Source organism: Canis aureus, chromosome 17 (assembly GCF_053574225.1).
Source record: "Canis aureus isolate CA01 chromosome 17, VMU_Caureus_v.1.0, whole genome shotgun sequence".
NCBI classification, from domain to species: domain Eukaryota; kingdom Metazoa; phylum Chordata; class Mammalia; order Carnivora; family Canidae; genus Canis; species Canis aureus.
The window spans coordinates 5,200,426-5,219,611 of NC_135627.1; the positions used below are offsets into that span (position 1 = coordinate 5,200,426).

Sequence of the window (19,186 nt, forward strand, 5' to 3'; positions counted from 1 at the left end):
ATATGTTACTGTAACCAAATTTGATTTTTAAAGTTGCAATCACTATTACTATCTCTCTTGAGTTATATAGGATAAAATGACATGGTAAAAAAAGTGTATGGCCATAAGAAACTGTGGGTATATCTCTAAATAATTTGTAAAGCTTGAATGGGAAACTGAACTATAAAGAACAGGCTGTGTTTTGACTTATTTTTCAAAAGGATCCTGATAGTGAAAAATAAAATAAGAAAGTAAATTAATATATGGTTACTTAAAATACAGTAGTATTTAGACAATTTAACTACCTGAAGATCTATCCCCCCGAAAAAGAAAAAAACCTCAGTCTTTTAAAAGATACTATCTGCCATAATTTTGAGTTCCTCTTTTTGAAATTCAGTTGCTCACAAGGGAAAATGTTTATTGAAGAGAACAGCTAATCCCTCATGAATCTGGAACATCAAGAAAAGATTAGCTCGATAATGTGTTATGTAATTGGGTAGCAGAAAGGCCATGTTGGAAAAGGAAACTTCATTACTTTGGAGTTTGTAATAACAGATAGAAAATGATATTGAGTCCAGCAGTATCACTGCTTTCGGGAACTTCAGAAAATAGATTGAAAATGGGTCAGGCTATGTTGATTCTATATCGTTAATAACAAGTGTCTCAAATTAGGAGAAAAGAGGAAATCAGGGTAATTCCACTTGTGGTACAAACATCCTAATGTTTTTATTTGTCACTTATACACCTGTAGTTGATTTATTTTATATATATGTATATACATATATACACACCTCTATCATATACCTACAGAAAAGTGCATAACACATACATGTACAGTTTGTTAAATTTTCTCTCTTGGTTTGGGTCATTTGAACTTGTCAAGCTATTTTTGTTTGAATTTTATGATAACCATTCAATATCCAGAATACAAAAATCTCCCACAACTCAACAACAAAAAGACAAACAAAATTGGACAGAGGACATAAATAGTTCTTTGAAGCAGATTTACAGATGGTCTATATGCATATGAAAAAATACATTGTCAGTCATTAGGGAAATGTGAATCAAAACCATCACGAAGTCCCAATTCATATCCACCATGATGCCTACAATAAAATAAGGAACAACAATTTTAAAAAAAGGAAAATCATGAGTGTTATCGAGGATGTGGAGTATGTTCTATAAATCAGGTTCAGTAAGAAAGAGAAGATCCTTTGAGGCTCTGGACCAGAAGGAGGCAAACCATGGCCTATGGCCCAAACCTGGCCAGCAGCACCATTTTTGGCAATTATTGCTCAGCTCTGCTCATGATTCCATAGTTTATAATTCAGCAAATACTTCAAGGCAAAAACAGACAAGAAAGCAAGTGTTTTAAATGAAGGGCTGACCTCTGTGCGGCTCATGCTTCTAAGCTCTGGGATCCTCACATCCCCACATCCATGCTTACTCTCTGGTGGTGTAAACAAGAGTAGATTTTCCACCTAACTTTTCTGGTTGTTTGTGGCCATAGCATTGGTCTCTTAGAAGCTTGTCTGCCACTACTGGCAGGATGACAGTCTCAGGGTGTTCCTTGTTGTTATTATATATAAATTTTATTTTAACAAAATATGTGAGAATAACTACTGTTAAGTATAAACTATAAGAATAGTGGTCCGAAGAAGTTCAGAAATGAGCAAAAGAACAATAATGTCATACCATAACTTGTAGGGAATAATTTCATTTCAAGATGTAGTTATATAAGTGTGTATATGTGTGTGTATATATATATATATGTACATACATATAAGTGTATATATATGTATATACATACACATGTAACTATGTATATATTTGTGTATATTTATGTAAGTGTACCAAGATATCTATATATATCTTGATATATATATTTATATATATGTATATCTATAATCTATATATCTATATATCTCTCTCTATATATATATCAGTAAGTTTATAAAAATGTAATCCCATATAATGTTCTCACTTTTGGTGGTGACAGATGCAGGCGAGTGGTTCAGTGACCCTTCCACATTCACACAGTAAGTCATATCAGAGGCGAATCTACAGCAGAAGTGTGGTTCTCTGCCTTTAGAGCACTTTTGGGGGAGGGCAATATTTCAAAGGTAGTGCCTCATGTTACTGGGTGTGTCTTGTTTCAGTAATTTTTATATTTGCTTTACATTTTATCGCCTTGTATGGTTTTTACCTTTTCACTTTTTAATTCTTCACATCATGGTGTTTGGTGGTCCTCGGGTTTGAATTAGTGAGTACACAAATGACGGGACACTTGGATGAATGTCGCACATTGCAGGCTGGAAACTGCAACACAAGTCCAAGAACCACCAAAATGTGTGTAGGGATCAGGATGAGGCATTAAACCCACCAGCCTCTGCTAAATTTCATAGGTAGTCTGTATACAAGGGGAAAATAGTTCACACCACAGACTGTATTTAAAAGGGAGAAGAATTCAGGGAAATCTCAAACCTTGAATGCTGGCATCTTGTTTTGTAATAGTTTAACCTTAAAGATGTAAGAATATGTAAGAAAGGTTTGTGACCTAAGAATTAAGGTTTTTAATCTGCACCTGAATTTTGACTGCTCTGGATATTTATCCTTCTAGCTTTGGGGGATTTATTGAAACAAACAAACAAACACTTGAAAAGTTAATCTGAAAGAAAAAAAAAAGTTAATCTGTTCCTCTTGCTAAAACCTTATTTTAGCTAATACATTTTAAAACTGCCCGTGGAGGGTAAACCAGCATGAATATTAGGCACTTAAATAATCTATTTATTCAGTTAGTTGCATTGTTTTTCATTGATATTTGGATGCAATATTTTCATATTTTATTCCATGATGTGTCAATAAGGAAGTGGCAACTGCTAAAATATTCAAACAGCATGAAGTTTTAGCTTACAGTTAAAACTTAAGATGAAAATAATATTGTTCTATCTTTTATCATAACCGATTATAAATACTTTGAATATGGTAAAAAATAAAGAAAGTATATGTGTACATTCATTTCCTGTCACTTAGGAATAATGCAGATATTAGTATGAATCATTCTAGTTGTCCAAATGAACTTAATTAAAACAACAGTGTAAATAACTCATCTTGTTTAACGAAACTACAAGCACATCTGATTAAAATTTGGGCCCATGGCTGTAAATGCAAGGGATATATTCCTATCATGTCATTATCTTGGATTGGAATTTTCTAGATCAATTTTAGTACTGGTTTTCTAACTAAGTGGAGATACATGACAGAGCTATGGCATGAATAATGATCAGAGCAGGAACCTTGGGTAACCAGGATTTCTAATTATTTAGAGTGCTAGTGTTTAATAGTGTAACGCTCAGATCCCCAATCCTTGCTGGCCAGTGTAAGAGTAGACTCAGTTGGTATCTGTCTAGATTTGGGGAACTCATTACCCCATACTGACCTTCAGTTCCTGCAAACATTTTGGAAGTTCCTGTGAGGGGTGGGATCTTATGTAAGCAAAGAAATACCTTTTTCTTGCTATAGGCAACATGGATGCTGCCTGACTGAGGATCCTCTGAGTCTTGAGCCCAACTGGGCCTGTCTGGCAATTCCAGAGTGAAAAAATCCAAGAATTAGTTTTACAAAACTTGCAGGGGCACCTGAATGGCTCAGTGGTTGAGAATCTGCCTTTGGCTCAGATCGTGATCCTGGGGTCCTGGGATCAGGTCTCACATCAGGCTCCCTGCATGGAGCCTGCTTCTCCCTCTGCCTATGTCTCTGCCTCTCTCTGTGTCTCATGAATAAATAAAAATTTTTTTTTTAAAGTTAACAATAACAAACCTTGCAGCTCTTCTTTCTCTCACAAAGAACTTGGCAGGAATACATTCATGTTACTCTTTCTATTCTGGAATGAGAATGATCATTTCCCTCCAATAACAAACATTTTTAAATTAGGCTGAAATCATCTTGCCTCCTATCCATCATAGGAGATCCCAGGGTCTGCCCCACACCCTGCCCCTCCACCACAGAGGCACGCAGGTGCATACCACTCACCCATGCATGCCCCATTCTATCTGCACTGCTGTGCTGTGTGAGAAAATAATACTCCTCTCACATCTTTTCCATCCCAATAAAATTAGGGTTCATGTGAAGCTGAGGCTCAGGTTCCTTTGTCTGACATGACCTGCAGGTCTAAATCTTTCAGGCTCGGGCTGAGACTACTATTATATAGTTATCCAGATGTAAAAACTGCGAAGACAAGCTAATAACGTACTCATTGCTATTGAATTAATCACTATTAGTCGAAAGCACAGTTAGTATCGACTTTGAGAAAAAAAGTTTGTTTTACAGTGTTTTGGTAAATATATCCCTTTCAGCGCACATTCCTCCATTTCCAGTTCTTAGCTGTAATCTTTTTCTTGATGCTGTTCTCTAAGAACAAGAACCAGGTTTTGTTGAGAAATAGCTGATTCTCAGGCAGGACAGGGAACATCCCAGCAGAGCCTGAGACAAAGGTGGGCAAAAGATCACTTCTGTGCTACAGCATGAGAAAATAACAGGCAAAGCCAAAATGAGAGACAGTCTATGAAAACCTGCTTGGTCCTCCTCCAGAGTGTCAAGATCATGAAAGATGAGGGAAGAATGAACCCTCCCAGATAGAAGGAGAGGATGAACAGATAATAACAATATCCAGGGTGGGACCCTGGCTTGGATCCTAGGGCAGAAAAAAAGGATGATGGGAGGTGGGTGGGAAACTAGTAGGTGTCAATAAGCTATTATATTTATTTAAAAATATTATTCCAAAGTGAATTACCTGTTTTTGAGAATTGTGCTACAGTTATGTGCATCATTATCATTAGGAAAAGCTGGGGGAATAGTATATGAAAAACCTCTATACGCTTTTTGTAATTTCTCTGTAAGCTTCAGGTTCTTTCAGTGGAAAAAAATAAATATATGTCTGTGTGTGTGTGTGTGTATAAATATATGTTTCTTGACTCACAACCTGATCTGTTAGATTTGCCCAAGCTCCAGTGCATAAATATAGAAGTTTTGACTACAGTTGGGGACATGTTTGGGTGGATAACAGATGGCTTTTACTGTAATAAGGGCTCCCTTTAATTGTTCAATAATTCCTCAGAGAATTGGATATCATTGTCTGACCTGTGTGGATCCATGGAGATATTTATAAATGTGCCCTGTTTCTCGTTTTTCTGCTAATGTATGCACAGTTCATATCCATGTGGCTATAATCCGTTCGGCAATAATTCATTAAGTCTGTTCCATGTTGCCATCTGTTAGATAACTTCAAAAGTCATTACCAAAATATAAAAATAAGTCTGATTATTAAAGTAGGAAATTATGCACTAAACAAGTTTAATTCCAGTTTGGATTCTATCTCCCAGGCTGGACTGCTTTCAGAGTGTTCCTCAGTTGTGCTGGTGGCCATTGCCTTTCTATAGAAGTTCTGAGATCCCTTGATTTCTTTCCCCCTTTCTCCTTGTGAGTTACACTTTCCAAAATCTAGCCTTTGGGGGATTTCTGGCTATGTCCCTGGGTAAAATGTAAAGATAAAGTTACCTGCTCCTTTTAATATCCTGAGGTCAGATACCCTCCTCTGTAAGTTTCAGACACAGAATAAATTTCAGCAATATACTTTATTTTAGAGACAAGGCAGTAAGACTCGGGTAGATGAACTGTACAAGACCTCAATGATTTTACTAGGAAATTGAGAAAAACACTGTTTCTTTTCATTATCAAGGCAGTCATTAAGTCATTCATTCTTTCATTCATTCATTCCTGTTCATTCATTCATTAACAAACATTCATCTTGTGTTTCCAGGTCCTCAACACTGGAGGTAGGAACAGTGAAAAGACATGATCCTTTTTCCCCACAGAGCCTCCAATTTAATGACAAAGGAAAACCAACAGTTATAATAAAGCCCAGAGGAGATTCACAATAAAATCACAGGCAAGAGACCCATTATACAGACTGAGAAGGTCGAGGATACTACACAACAAGAATTTCATTTGTATTTTCTTTTTCTTTAATTCTTTTTTTAAATTTTTATTTATTTATGATAGTCGAGAGAGAGAGAGAGAGAGAGAGAGAGGCAGAGACACAGGCAGAGGGAGAAGCAGGCTCCATGCAGGGAGCCCGACGTAGGATTCGATCCTGGGACTCCAGGATCGCGCCCTGGGCCAAAGGCAGGCGCTAAACCGCTGCACCACCCAGGGATCCCTCATTTGTATTTTCTATTAAAGGTCTAATAATCCATGAAAAATAATACTCTGGCCGAATGTGGGTCTAAGGGTGGCTAATAATGCTGCATGAATTTTCTAACTTTCCCCCAGTGTGAACTGGAGTTAACACCTGCCGCTGCTCATTTGCAGAGGTGGCTTGTCCTTGACATTGGAGGAGAACCCTTGAACTAAGGACCTCCACCCTCCTTTGAAATCTAATCTGCAAACACTTCCAATCACTTCACCTTGTTTTGATCAGCTCCTGCCATTCTTTAAGATTCTATCTTTATTCACTTTTTACCTGGTAATTGCCTATCTCCCCCTGTAAAGACCTTAACATTTATACTCGTGCTGTGATCCAGAAGATTGTGTGACAAGCCAGTCCTTACTACCTATTCGTTAAGAGAGTGAAATCCAGGTATCAGTGGATACCCTTGCTCATCACTTTAAAGTGAAATGCTTTCTCTTAAGATGTTCCTCAGTGTAGGTGAAACCAACTTGAAGAGCTTTACAGAAATGATTTTTTCTGGAGCAATGTTAGTGACAAAGTTAGCAACTAAAGCATCTCCATCTTAGATCTGGTTCCTCTCTTAATCGCTCTCGAGGAGCATATTATTTTACTTTCAGAGTTCTGGTCTCACTGATGAATATTCACCAGATAGCCTTCTAAAAGGTAGCCAGCCTCACAAAATTAAACTATGAACAAATTTAGCTGTAACTTTTGTTTGTTTGTTTGTTTTAGAGAAAGAAAGAGAGGGGGGTGGGGAGGAGCAGAGAGAGATTTTTAAGCAGTCTTCACACCCAGAGTGGAGCCTAACCTGATGACCCTGAGATCACAACCTGAGCCGAAACCAAGTCGGGTACCCAACCAACTGAGCTACCCAGGTGCCCCCTAACTGTAATTCCTTTTTAATAGCATTAAGTCTAGGTATCTTCCAGTTGTTCTTCTGACATGTTCAAAGAAAATGAAAAAAAAAAACCCACACTATAATGGATTACAACTGAAAATGCAGTTGGATGCATTACAAGGACTCTATTGGCAGTGTTTCTTGGCAGAGAAAATACAGTTTGGGGGACTGTTATTAATTTGATGATATTGTGCAATTTTTTGTTTCTTTCATTAATTCGTGTCTTATTAAATTAGATAAGAAAATGTACATAAAAATGGAAATAGAGCCAAATTGGCAATGTTTTAAAAAAATGTTTTGAGTGTTCCTGGTATTTTGCTTAATAATTTTCAGAATATATTTTGGCAAGCTATTTTCTTTGGTTCTTTAAGCTCTTGCATTTTAAAGGAATTCAAAGTTTGTCTCAGAATTTGCACTGAGAGTTCAAAATACCAACTTCCAAAGTGGAACTGAAATAACCAGTATTTTCTGTAAGAACTTTTGAGAAACTTTTAAAACAGTGCTTCTTTAAATAATCAGATTTTGACAGATGAGGGTGAATTTCATGTCCATAGGGTTTGGTTCTAAAAGAAAACTATAACATTTGATTTAAAATAAAAAACAATAATGTAGTTCAAAATCAAAGTAATTCAATACATATGTTTGTTTTGCTGCTGAGCATCCATCCCTCCTGCTCTTCCCCATCCCCTCCTCTGCTCCCTCCTCCTCCTCTGCTCCCTCCTACCCCTCCTGTTTCAATAATCTGGGAGAGGTTTGAAGCAACAGAGCAAGAGAGCCAGAACAGCAGTGAGAAGGATCTCCAGTGTCTCTTACCGAGGGTGAAAAGATGGTGTGTTGTATTGTTGAGTGAGGAATCTTCCAGGGGCAGTGCCTGAGACACTCATTTGCAAGGATGGGAGACTTTGAAGAGATGTGCCTGAAGAGACACAGGGCAGGGATGACAACTTTCTGACCTCAGACATGTTTCTCGAACTCTTGTTTCTGTTTCCACATCTTTAAGATGAGGATGCCAGTAGTCCTGTCCGGGAGATAGCATTGGTGCGGATTCTATGAGTTAGAACGTGGCAAATGTTAAGAAGAGTACCCAGCACATGTTACACACTAAATAAATACCTGTGAAAAGAAGAAAATTGTCAACAAATTTTAGTTATTATTGTGCTTGTTGCCACCACCATTACCTAGCTTCTACAAAGTTCTACAGCTGGTGTGGGATATAGGTCTGAGTTTGAAGTTTGGATCTGATATTTCATGACCATGTGACCATGGGCAAGTTATGTATCATGAGGCTCAATGTAGCTATAATGAATGGGAAAACATTGCCCTCAAAGAGTATCAGGATTAAATAAAATAATGCAAGTCAAAAGGAAGAAACAGTATCTGAGCTCTGATGGTAGGAGTGTCACCTTCCTCCTTCACTTCCTCCATCCCCATGTTCTGAGACTGGCCAGGCCCCCAGTGGGCTGAGACTGGCAGTGGAAATCCCTCGGGTTAACTAGACGGACAACTGAGCAGCCACCGGCAGACCTGATGACAGTGCCTGGCAGACACTGGCTTACCTCGCAGTAAAAGAAGGTAGAGGAAACCCTGTCAGTCCTGTGTAGTAGGTCAGGTGGTCTAAGATGAGCTTAAACCCTCTCAATTTCTCTGCTAAACTTGCACCCTGTGCCAGAAAATATCTGTGTTTATTTTTATATAAAATCAAAAAGTCTTTCCTCCAAGTCTTTAAACAAAATTGCTTTTCCAGCAAGATGCTTTGTATTCTTTGGTTTGCTTGGGTTTGTGCCCACTAAAGCCTGGTTTCTCTAAACAGGAGCTTCTTACAAATGCATATTCCCAGGCTCCACTCCAAAATTTCCATGGGCCAGGCCCAGGAATTCACTTTTTTTTTTTTGTTTTTTTTTAAACAAGGGCATATGGGAATACTAAACAGGCCCGAAATGGGGATGACTCTATTAATTGCCACTGGTTGCATTAAGTCAAATTTTTTCTTCCAGAAGCTTTTTGCTGGCTGTTGTGATAAAGCTCAATCCAATGCCAGTGAGTGGGAAGCAGGAAAATAAGAATTGGAGGCTGCCAGGAAAGTGTTTGGTTGTCTTCAGTCTATGATAGAATATCATGAAATAGCAAAATCAATGCATGCTTTTCAAAGAATCAGACTCCAATAGGGACAGGGTAGCTATGGTGAGATACTGCTTTTCATTGATAAATTTCAGTATCCTGTATTGAATTGTGTAAGAAGTTAAAATGTTTCAGGACTGTGTTCTATTTGGAAATTAAATCAATTTAGAAAATGTACTGATTGTGAAAGTAAAATATCTGAGATATTTAGTTGAGATAAACAGAGCATTTCTTTGAAAAAAATATTTTCCTTACTTTTCTAGATACCTAATTTCTAGATATCTCAAGAGATGAGTAACTGAAAATCTTTGGTTTTAAAGGTAACTTCAGGTTATCCTTTATCAATATAAATCACATCAATGGGGACTTTTATTTCTTATTATTAGTGCTTTTATTTTATTTTATTTTATTTTTAAGATTTAATTTATTTATTAATGAGATACCCAGAGAGAGAGGCAGAGACACAGATAGAGTAAAGCAGGCTGCCTGCAGGGAGCCCCCGATGTGGGACTCGATCCCAGGAGCCTGGGATCACGACCTGAGCCAAAGGCAGATGCTCAACTAGTGAGCCACCTGGTGCCCCAACTTAGTTTTAGAAAATGTTAAATCAGATATAGTTTGTCATTTGTTGTTCACATCGGTATAGCTAATGGATAATCAGCCTCCAGAATAAAGATATACATTTGGGGAGAGGATTTTACATATTTGATTATATACTTGAACTAGTCAGGAAGCATAATTAAGCTACAAAATATGGCACAGTAGACACCGTGATGCAATGATAGAAGTATAGTATAGCTGATTCAGGGTAAGCCTCAGCCAACCAGGAACAAGCAAAAGCCTTGTTCCTGAAATTTGCCTCACAGTCTGAACTGAGGACTCCAGGACACTCACACCTTCGATTAGTAACTACTTCCAATTGTGTCAGTTAAGTGTGACTATTTTTCCTTCTATTGAATGACGTGCAGATTTGAAGATAAACTCAGAAATCTATGACAGTCTATTAAAACTACAGATGATATGTACGTAAATATATTTAAGTAGCACATGCCTTGATATCAATTTCTTTACTTAAACTATAGCAGGTTCATTTTAAGATAAAATATTGATACAGAAATACTTTGTTTTTTAATTAATCCTTTTTTTAAGAGAAGAGGGAAATACCTTGCTTACTTAAATCACTAGAACAGGTTTCATGATATGAAATTAACCACCATAATTTGTAACAAGATGTATTTCAATTTCCTGTTGCTAGGAGGAAGTGAGGTGGCGAGGAAGTTTCTGAGAGAGGTGCTACTTAGCAGTTTCAAAAGCTTAATAAAAGAATTCTATCAATGAAGTCTATTGAAGTCCAAGCATCCTGACTATATGACAATTCTGTCATTATCTTGTCAGAACACGGAAATGCCAATATGCTGTTACCTGCCACCCTTTTCTTCTGAGCATCCCTGGGTAAGATCATGGTCCAAACTCTCCCACATCTGAACAGCCTCATTATTGCGACTGCTAGTCCTAAGAAACGGCTTGAGTTTTAAATGCATTTATTCTTCATACCTATTCGTTCACACTTTGTGACTCATGGAATGGCCATATTTCTTTAATGTTCTTTTAGTCATTGAAGCTTCTATATTCCAAGCTATTCTGGTAGAGTGCTGGTGACGAATTCATCCAGGAAATAGCCTGTTTTATCCCCAAATGGCTCTCAGCTGGATGACTGCAGATGGAGACTGATGGATTTGTGTGTGTATACTCAGATGTCTACACTCCCTGAAAGGATTAGTAAATTTGGATCTGATTATCTTCTAGTTCACTGGTCTTTAAACTATCAGTAAACAGTTTTGAACACATCCCTCCAATAGGTTTGTGTATGTATTCATACATAGCATGTCATATCATAGTATTCATATGTTACAAAGGTATACCATGATATGCCTCTATAATGTATACCTACATTATACAACAAAAAGAACAGAAAATTCAAAGTTTCAGTGAATTTATCAACTCTTTCATTGAGTATTTAAGAAGCACCTGTTTTGTGCCAGATGCTATTCTAAGTGGTAAGGATTCAGCAGTGAATAGGACAAACTTTGATTCTTCATGGAGCATGTATTTTAATGGGTAGATAAACAATAAATACATAAATATATGACATAATGCTAGTGATAAGTATTTTGAAAAACACATGGTGTTTTTCAGAGCATGATGAGAGGGTATTATTTTAGCTAGGGTGATCAGGAACTCTTGAGTAAAGTCTCTAATAAGCAGAGGGAGGGAAGAATAGTATTTGAAGCAGAGGGAATTGAAAGTAGGAAGACTTGAGAATGGGGGATGGAATGAAGGTAAACATAATTTACATATTAATAGTTAATGAGCTGCTGTAAGGAGAATGAGGGCATATGTATATTTCACATGGTCTTTTAATACTTTGAATCTTTTTGAGCGAACTGCTTGTTTTGTCTAATGGACTTATCATTTTTTCTAACTTCAAAAAATAGCTAACAGAGAACTCATACCAGGAGTAAGAGAGTATCACTGTGTCACTGTTTTCTTTTATCTACACATAAAATATTTTCAGATCATATATTTTCCTACCAAGACATAACACTAGTCTGCTATTAAATATGATTTATATTGGTCAATTGAGGTATGACATCAAGTCTTTTAATAACAGTTATGAATTTTGATTAGATAAGATTATTTTATGATAAAAGCATAGAGTTAGTTCTTAAAATTTTACATTTGTTATTTTACTATTCAATATTAATACAGAAAGACCTAGAAGATAAGGATCAAGTCTTTGGAAGTGTCTGTATATCACTGTGAAATTATTAGAACCAGAAACACACAGAAGCTTAAATTTATTAATAATGAGCTGTACAATTTTAACAAACATCAGAAGGTCATTTAGGTTAGGATACAAATCTCATATTAGGTAATCAGAATTCCATGTGATGTAACAAACCCGTCTTTGAAAAAAGCTCTGTGAATTCTGGAAGAAATCTGAATTGCTTGCTCTTTGTTTGACCTGTTCAGAGTATCAGAGGGGCCCTAACAAAATAAAAACCCAAACTTCTAAGACAGCAATTGAGAAGCATAATGATATACTAGCTTGTATTATGTATGATTTGTGTACATTATTGCAGAAAGGGAAAACTCTAAACTAGAAAGTGTTTTTAATGCACACTCATAGAAGGGGCCAGATTGATTACTCGATAGTGTTATATTTGCTGTAATATTCCACAGACAAAGTCTGAATCTGTACCAGAATGGTTTTCCAAACAGCATATGTTGATGGATTGTAGCAGAGATGGAGTGAAGACTATAGTTATCAGATATTTTTAGTTACTAACAGTTCTTATCAATTCTACAGCAAGGTAATCACTTCACACCTTCCTAAGAATATGAATCATCTGTGTATGTCTATTTTTAAAATAATTCATTGAAGTGAAATTTATATAACATAAAATTAACCATTTTAAAATGAGCAATTCAGTAGCATTTTACTGCATTCACAAGGTTGTATAACTACTACCTCTATCTACTTCTAAAATCTTATCATTGCTCCAAAGCAACGCCCTGCATACGTTAATCAGTTTCTCTCCTTTCCTTGTCCCTGGCAACTACCAATCTATGTGTTGTCTCTATAGATATATCTATTCTGAATATTTTATATAGAATGAATCATACAATATGTAATCTTTTATGTCTGGCTTGTTTTCCTTAGAATAATGTTTTCAAAGTTCATCCATGTTTTAACATGTGTCAGTAATTTCATTCTTTTTTATGACCAAATAGTATTCCATTGTGTATATATGTGTGTGTGATGTATGTGTGTGTGTGTGTGTGTGTGTGTGTGTGTGTGTCCCAATTTGTTTATTCATCAATTCATGGGCATTTGAGCTCTTTCTGTCTTTTGGCTAATGTCAGTAGTACTGCTACGAATGTGTGTGTACATGAATTTGGTTATCTGTCTCCAATTCTTTTATTAGTAGGATATATGATAATTCTGTGATTAACTTTTAGAGGAAACTGCCAAACTTTTTCCACAACAGCTGAACTATTTTACATTCCCACCAGCAATGAATGAGATTCTCTATTTTTCTTTGATTTTCCACAGTTTGATTATAAAGTTGGTGTGGATCTCTTCGAGTTTATTCTACTTGGAATTTTTAGAACTTCTTAGAAGTATAGCTTGATTTATGTCAACAACTTTGGGGACTTTTGGCCATTATGTCTTCAAATATTCTCTGTGTCATTTTTCTCTCTTCTTGCCTTCTGGGACTCCCATAATGCATATATTGATTAACTTTAAAATTTCCCATAAATCCTTTAGGCTCTGATCATGTTTCTTCATTCCTTTTATTTTTGACTCCTTGGGCTGGATGCTTTCAATTGTCTCATCTTCAAATGAGCCAATTATTTTTTCTGTCTGCTCAAATATGTTGTTGAACCTCTCTAAGGAATTTTGCATTTCAGTTTTTGTACTTTCTGTCCCCTAAATTTCTATTCCATTACTGTATTAGTTAACAGGCTGCCATAACAAAATACCATAGACTGAGTGGCTTAAACAACAGAAATTTGTTTCTCAGTTCTGGAGACTAGTAAGTCTAAGATGAAGATGCCAGCTAGGTATGTTTCATTCTGCAGTATCTTCTCTTGGCTTCTAGGTGGCATTTTCTCTCTCTGAAGGTACATAAGAACTCCTCTTTGTGATTTCATGAAGAGAAACAGGGAGAACTATCTGGTGTCTCTTCTTATCCCATTAATCCCATTGAGAGGCCAGAATCACTAGGGACCAGGTTGAAAACAGGTTCCACATCAAGTTTCTGATTAGCTAACAAGTTCACCAATTTTACCTCTATCATTTATCTTCTCCAGGCCATTCTCTCTGCTGTAACCCCTATCTAGTCTTTAAATGAAAGCATTATATATTTTCTTAAAGCACTTAGTGCTGAACCCAATGGCATTGGTAGCAAGCACTCAGTTACTGCTATGATTATTTACTCCATTGTTTGCCATATAAGTTAAGCCTGGCCTCAAAAGTCTTGTCTGGGGGATCCCTGGGTGGCGCAGCGGTTTAGCGCCTGCCTTTGGCCCAGGGTGCGATCCTGGAGACCCGGGATCGAATCCCATATCAGGCTCCCAGTGCATGGAGCCTGCTTCTCCCTCTGCCTGTGTCTCTGCCTCTCTCTCTCTCTCTCTCTCTGTGACTATCATACATAAATAAATAAATTAATTAATTAAAAAAAAAAAGTCTTGTCTGGGATAGAATATTGGTGTTGGAGGACCTGGGTGGCTCAGTCAGTTAAGCATGAGACTCTTGATTTCAGCTCAAGTCATGATCTCAGGATTGTAAGAATGAGCTCTGCTTTGGGCTCCACACTTGGCATGGAGCCTGCTTAAGATTCTCTTTTCCTCTCCCTCTGTCCCTCTTCCTGCCAGAAGAAAAAAAAAAATACTATGTTAATGATGAAAACTTGGAGTTTGGATGGGGCTGGTCAAATTAGCAGTGTTAGGTATGTAAGGTTACACCTAGATAGAGTCTACCCTTCCCTGGGTCCTCCCTCTTCTTCAACTAAGGTGCAACAGTTCAGCTGACAATTCAGTCAGTACAGAGTGAAAGCCTTCTGTGTCAGGGTTAAGGAAGTCAGGGCTTTAGACTCCTTGCCTTCATATACTTGGACCAAGAGAGTTACCTCATCATCACTCAAGGGTCTAACTACTGTCATTTTTTATCATTTCTTGCTTCACCACCCTATTCTATTTCATTCTGTATCATCGGGCTTATAGCAGGACCATGGTTACTCTAAAGTATTCTCTTTGCCTCTTCTCATTTTATTTCCTCTAATTAAAATATTTTCCCCTCATGTTCAAATTATGCCAGATGGTAAAGGATCAGCTCACGTTCCACATTTTCTGTGATGCCTTTCCTGCTCCTTCTTGCTACAGAAAGAACCTCATTATTTCAAGAACTCCCATGGCATCTCTTCTGTAAAGCTCTTATGGGATATATCACTGTCAACCTTGTACCAGAGGTATTTGTGTATGTTTCTTATGTTCCCTGTTATTTTGGGAATCCCTTAAGAGCAGATTTTTTTTTTTCTAAAACATCCTTATATCCCCAAAGCACCTAGCAGTATTTGCATGCTGCAAGCACTCAATAGATATTTTTGGAATAAATTAACATTTTTGCCAATGAATATATGTCAGGATACAACACTAATATAGACATAGACCTTTATGTTTGCATGTGTATAGAGATACAAAAGATGGACATGCATCATAGAACAGTTCATAGAGAATATTAAGTGAAATTAAGCAAATATATAGCTCTGCTGTGGCAAACTATCAATACGAAACACTGCAATATTCTATTTCTGATCACATGCCTTTTTAAAGCCAATTAGGAAAACTAAGGACATGGTATCTAGCTGTGAGACTTTTCAGTTTGAGATGTAAGTTCTCATAGTTTCCAGGGACAAGTGATACAAAAGACAGATACAAAATGGAGATTGTGGGGATTAATGATAAAACAGAAGAAAGATAAGACTGCAGGTTGCAAAGAAGCAAGATTGGGTGGGATTTTTCAGAACAAGGAAGCATTTTGTAGGCAGAGTTGAGTGGGTAGAGATGGACAGATTAAAGACAGAGGGATAAAAAAAAAATAAAGACAGAGTGATAACAGGATAATTGATGGTGCAAGGTCTGGGAAGAGGAGATTTCAAGAGCATCTCCGGAAAAAAATTTACATTAGAAAGGGTTGAGAAAAAAAAAAAAAGAAAGAAAGGGTTGAGGAATGGGTGAGGAATGGGGCAGCCATTTCTTCCCTTGTGTCTGTAGGAAGTAGAAAGCAGATGAATGTTTTGAGTAAAAGAAGAAAATTGACAGCTTAAATCAAGATGGCCTTGATCTCAGTCCAGTTAGAGGCTGATGTAGAAATTGAGAGGTTAAGAAAGTGCAGATAATTTGTTTAAAAAAAAAAAGTCCTAAAAAAACAAATAGGCAGATGAATGCTTGAGAACAGATGACATTCATTTACCTTGAATCCAGTCACCATTTTTTTGCGGACTTTTTCTGGTAACCTTGCTGCAATGTTGAAAGGGGAATTTTATATAACATGGGAAGTTTAGCTAAATATGTAAAGCAGATAAAAAAAATTCCTATATGCTCTGGAAAACATTATTCAAAATATTCAAAAGTTAATGGTTTTTGTTAACTCTTCTGCTTCTTCTTAGGCAGTCATTTGTAGCTTAATAGGATCAGGTAAAAGTATTATCATTGTGAGATATAAAAGAATAATAACAAATCAGTAGTAATTAACTGTTAAGTGGTTTTATTTCATATAAACAAACTATTTTATTGGGCACCCAAAATAAACGAATATATTCAGAATATCTGGCATTCTTTTTTTGCTCTATTTTAGATTATGAGAAACATGATAGACTCACCCACTCGTTTACTTATTCATTCACTTATTCATCATGTTATTGGAACTACTGAGTGTCAGGAAACATGAAAGCAGTGTCAGAGAGAAGGAGGAGGAAAAAAGCCCCGCACAATCCCTAATTCCAGGGAGTTTACTATCTGATGTCTTATATCATCTTCTTCATGTATTTGCTGCATGAACAAATATCAAATAACACAGACTTATTAAGAGTGTTTCTAATTAAAAAAACAAACAGACCAAACACTATGCTTGGGCAGATAAATGGTAAGGCTAACATTAGATCAGGAGTTTAGGAAAGGCAAAATTCAACATTGAGTACAGATCTGTTTTGAGGATGAATGGGTGTATAAAAGACATAAAACAACCTACCTAGTAACTGACTCTTTCCTTTACTAAATACACTCAAAACCACAAATTTACATGAATGACAAGTTGATCATTAATGTGACCTATTATTAAATGGATAACTGATATTTTGTGACACATTTTTTAGCATCTTATAGAAACTTACCATTAATCATTGTATAAAAGGAAACACATCAGATGCCTTTGACCAAATTTTCTCTTCAATTACTAAATCAGCAAAGTTAAAGGCATAAATACAGTAATGATATGGTAAAAATATTATACACTGTAAATGGGAAAAACAACATTTACTTAAAAAGATTCATAGGAGGATTACCTGATGATGGTGAAGGGCAAATTATGTAAAACACTTACCATCATATTCATTTCATTTGTGAAACTCTTACCAACTTGCTTGTTCTCTTAGGGTCATTTTGATTTGATGCTTATAATTTAGAATATAGTTTAGTATATCATTTCCAGAAGCTCTCTCATTGATACTTTTGAAATTACAGGTCAGTAGAAAAAATGCCTGGCATTAGTTGATAGACGTGGGTGTGGACCAAAGTAGAAGTTAGGGAGATGGAGGAGAGAGCCAGAAATAAGAAACCTAGTTACATCCTATAGGCATTGGTTCTAAAAGCCAATTTCAGTAGTAGAATGAGTGACTTCTAGTAGCCATTTTCCAGTGCAACATTAATGAGAACCTGACAGCCAAAATCCAAATTTAGAAACTGATAATGACTCTCCTTGGCCCACAGACAACTTAAAACCGCTAAATCTTGACCAAGGGAAGAAATAGAAAGCTTCCCTTCTGGGTAGTTGAGTTTTAAAAGGAAATTGCCTAAAGTAGACATGAATATGTCATTCTTCCTTTTCTGAGAGAAGACAATTGAGAAGAATTCAGAAGAATTTATTATCTAACTCTTAACATTGTATGCTGGACACTAGAAATTGTGGCTTTATTCATAACTAGGATAATTGTTTAGAAAAGGAGAGACTTGCATAAATAATAAGCCATTTTTTTAAACTGTAGCATTCGATAACGCTTTTAGTCATTACAAATGACTTTGTAATTTTAAAGTAATTAGTTGGAAATTTTCTAGTTGATATCCATCATACCTTATTTCTAAATCACAGTAGAAAAAAAAAAAAACAGTTATTTTAAATTACCAGGAAGCTCAAATAATTTTGTAGAACTGAAAGAAAAACCTATAATGTGAATGCAGTGTTCTGTATCTCCTATAACTTATTTAGAAGAAAGATAATTTAATTTTGAAATGTTTCTTGAAGAATATTCTTTTATATTTTTCTCTTCATTTCTCTCTTCATTTATTTCTTTAAAATATACTCATTAAGTTCAAAAAAAGACATCAATATTTTTAGCAAAAAAGAATTGGCTAGCTAAGTATAAAGATAGCTTTCAGATTATACAATGTTTTAAACTTTAAACACCAACACATAAATTTAGATTTCTTAAATTTATGAATGATGCATTTATCTCTTGATGTAGTTTGGGAAAAAGCCTAATTTTATGTCATAATCTATAGAAAGCTGGAATGGAATATGTTGGTTTTCTTTATAATTGTCAAAAGAGGAGGGATATAAATATTTTTCTTTATTGAACTAGACTTGCAGAAAGGTGACCTTAAAATAGCTTTTATTAGACCCAGAATTTATGATTTTATGTGTATGAGTTTCAAGGTCAATTTTTTTTTTCTAATTCTTCAACATTGATTTTACATTTAACTGGTTGTGTGCTAAATCCATTATGGCCATGTTAGCCTATTATTTCTTACTTTGCACATGATATAAGGGGACAGAGGAATAACCCAAGGGAAAAAAAAATGAGATATATGTTTAAAAGATGCTCTGAGCATGTTTCTTAGAAAATTTAATTTATTTGGGATATGTTCATGGTAGATCACCACTAAGGAGACCCCATGACCTCTGTTTCCTGATATTCATACCCTTGTATATTTCCTCCTTTGAGTGTGAACTGGACTTATGTCTTCTCTATAATAAGTAGAACATAGAGGAAAGGATGGGATGATATTTAGGAGATTGGAATAGAAACAGACAGTAGCTTCCTTTGGGGCTCTCTCTTGACTCTCTGGTGCTAAGGGGAGCCAGATGCCATGTTATGAGCAGCCCAGTGGAGTGGTCCCTG

At 36.1% G+C, this 19,186-nt stretch overlaps 1 protein-coding gene and 2 long non-coding RNA genes across 8 annotated transcripts in view; 2 read left to right on the forward strand and 1 right to left on the reverse strand.

The window, feature by feature from the left end:
- The window catches only part of LOC144287727 (uncharacterized), a 46,432-nt gene extending 35,617 nt beyond the window's left edge, over positions 1-10,815 (reverse strand). For 2 of the 5 annotated variants that reach the window (XR_013355477.1, XR_013355478.1), the window contains exons 1-2: positions 10,647-10,815; positions 7,920-8,219 (exon numbers count right to left, since the gene is read on the reverse strand). This is a non-coding gene — a long non-coding RNA (uncharacterized LOC144287727). Of the gene's footprint in view, positions 1-7,919; positions 8,220-8,662; positions 8,767-10,646 lie in introns of all 5 variants that reach the window. The other 3 variants (XR_013355476.1, XR_013355479.1, XR_013355480.1) reach the window with 2 other exon arrangements.
- The window catches only part of NALF1 (NALCN channel auxiliary factor 1), a 624,195-nt gene that overhangs the window by 514,009 nt on the left and 91,000 nt on the right, over positions 1-19,186 (forward strand). The gene's annotated exons all lie outside the window — the stretch shown is intronic.
- LOC144287728 (uncharacterized) overlaps positions 1-19,186 on the forward strand; it is a 38,566-nt gene that overhangs the window by 2,342 nt on the left and 17,038 nt on the right. Inside the window, exons 2-3 of the long non-coding RNA XR_013355481.1 lie at positions 1,979-2,018; positions 10,480-10,676. This is a non-coding gene — a long non-coding RNA (uncharacterized LOC144287728). The remainder of the gene's footprint in view (positions 1-1,978; positions 2,019-10,479; positions 10,677-19,186) is intronic.